The 2,444-nt window shown below is 43.9% G+C and overlaps 1 non-coding gene across 1 annotated transcript; it reads left to right on the top strand.

Annotated features, from left to right (window-relative positions):
• Positions 1 to 696: 696 nt before the first annotated feature.
• Trnan-guu (transfer RNA asparagine (anticodon GUU)) lies at positions 697 to 770 on the top strand. The gene has a single exon. It is a non-coding gene; the product is annotated as a tRNA-Asn (tRNA).
• The last annotated feature ends 1,674 nt before the right edge of the window (positions 771 to 2,444 follow it).

Below are 2,444 nucleotides of genomic sequence, written 5' to 3' on the forward strand. Positions count from 1 at the left end.
GGAAATGTGGAACATCTTACTATATGGCACTGTTTACAGATGTGACGGAAAGGAACAGACAAGGCCATCTCATGCTAGCAAAACTTGATTGTCATGTTTTGTCATCAGGGTAAGTAGGCGCGATGACCACTACTGCCTGTCTGCAGTGGAAACAGAGCTATCGAACGCGTGCAATGCAGTGAAGTTGGTGACACAACAGTGGCTTCAGAACTACAGAAATTTAAGATTTCGAGATAAAACAGTGCAGGGAGTTGAACAAATGGAAGAAAAATTCTGGTACACAGAATTTCAGTGTTAGATCAAACTAAAGCCATAGGATGTCGCCAGAATGTCAGGAAGTGTGAAACAATATTGTAAATACATGTGCGCGATTTGTTGTTAGACTTCTTGGTCTTAACGGTAAAGTGTCCAGACCAAATAACTAAATTTAAGCTGTAGATACAGGGATGGTGTACGTGTGACAGTTGAGTGTCATATCTGCTTAGAAGAGAATTTACGGATTTACAGCACTCCAGAGTAGTCCTTGGACGGTGACCAGGGAACCTTCACACTAATTGATGTTATCGACGTTGTGAATGAACAATAAGGGCAGACGGTGAAAGAAATGTACCGCTTTAACGCAGCGCGCAATGTGCCTCCGGGCACGGCGGGACGCAGTGCTCATATCTACACACCGGAAAGAGCAGATTTCTCGACGCCTCCGTGGCGCAATCGGCTAGCGCGTTCGGCTGTTAACCGAAAGGTTGGTGGTTCGAGCCCACCCGGGGGCGTAATTTTATTCATCCCCATTCATCCACAAAATGGATTTCGATGACAGAACTAATTATTGTGCACAGTTTTGGCAGTTTCTAAAGATGAGGCATGATAGTTGACGGGGAAAAAGAATTTTGGCAGGGACATTAATTTCTCATTCTGTATTTAAACTGTTATCAGTCGTCCTTCACAAAAACCGTTTGGAAGAAAGGACCCTGTCAACGAATGATTACATTTAGAAGGAAATTGCAATGGACAGTGGCGAGGATATAAATAGCATAAAAATGTCTATCAGCATCTGTTTTTGTCACATTAGTGGTTACTAGTCGTGTATGCTAAAGTTACCGTGTTCTCTTCACTGGTGCAAATTTATACTGAGGGATAGCACGTAATTAAGTAACATTTCTATTTTTTGCACTTCTACTGTGTGTCTACAACGCTTTTTATTTTATTTTGTTGCTGTTTAGTGTACATACCACGCATCCAACATCTTGTTAGGTAAGTTGGACATTTCATGATATGTTAGTACTTACAGAACACACAATACCTGATAACGGATCATAGTAATACAGCATGGTAATTGCCAACAAACAGAACCATTTAGACTATTGACAGAGTAGTATAAATACAGTAATCTGTTCTGAAAGACAGTCTATGGAATGGTACAAAATCTCTCCTTTTCTATATTCATTCAGTTATATACTGTCCAGTCATATTAATGTGACCACCTATCGAAGCCTGGGTAACCGTCTTTTGTGCCGCAATACGTACAGGAAGAGAGTCAATGAGCTTCTAGAAGGATGTGGAGACATGCTGACTCCTGTGCCGTGGTCAACTGCGCTAGGTTTCTCGGTTGAAGATGGGAAGGAAGTTTCGGTGGCTTTCTCCTTTACTTTGCTGAATCTTTGGAAAGCCTCGATTGTCATCGTGGCAAAAGCTGGGAATTCTGGCCCCTAGTTCTCATGTGGGAGACACGTGACGTGTGTTGTAGCCGGCCGCTGTGGACGAGCGGTTCTAGGAGCTTCAGTCCGGAACTGCGCTGTTGCAACGGTCGCAGGTTCGAATCCTGCCTCGGGCATGGATGTGTGTGATGTCCTTAGGTTAGTTAGGTTTAAGTAGTTCTCAGTCTAGGGGACTGATGACCTCAGATGTTAAGTCCAATAGTACTTAGAGCCAACTGTGGAGGTGTAAGAGTGGAATGGGGGACCAGAAGTCGGTGACGGCCGTGCTGCCCTGCCACGGAGAGGCGGAATTGTCTGCTGCGTCTTCGCCCTGGCGCGCTATGCTGTGTTCTTTGAGAGAGTGTCGTACTTCGCGTATAGCGCTACCCGCACTCTGCGCAGCTCACAGTTTAGGCGATAAAATTACGCAACTTGTGTTACCTTCGTAAACTAGACTGTATTTTGTAAGAGTTAATATCAGTTACATCGTTGCATCTTCGTGAGCAACTGGTGTTGCCCTAGGAGATGGAATTATAGCTGAGGGGTCTGGCATCCATTTCACCTTGCTTGAGTGTGGGTTGTACAGAACAGGAAATCTACCATGTACCCTAAACAGTCTTCCAGCCAGATTGAAATAATCACCCAAGGTCTGGATAGTCGTGTCAAATATTAACAATTTCCTATTGTGAAATCGTTTCCTAAAACTGGTAAATCTAAGATTCGTATGGCGATAGCTAGCTGAATAACAGT

Source organism: Schistocerca gregaria, chromosome 1 (assembly GCF_023897955.1).
Source record: "Schistocerca gregaria isolate iqSchGreg1 chromosome 1, iqSchGreg1.2, whole genome shotgun sequence".
Taxonomy (NCBI): domain Eukaryota; kingdom Metazoa; phylum Arthropoda; class Insecta; order Orthoptera; family Acrididae; genus Schistocerca; species Schistocerca gregaria.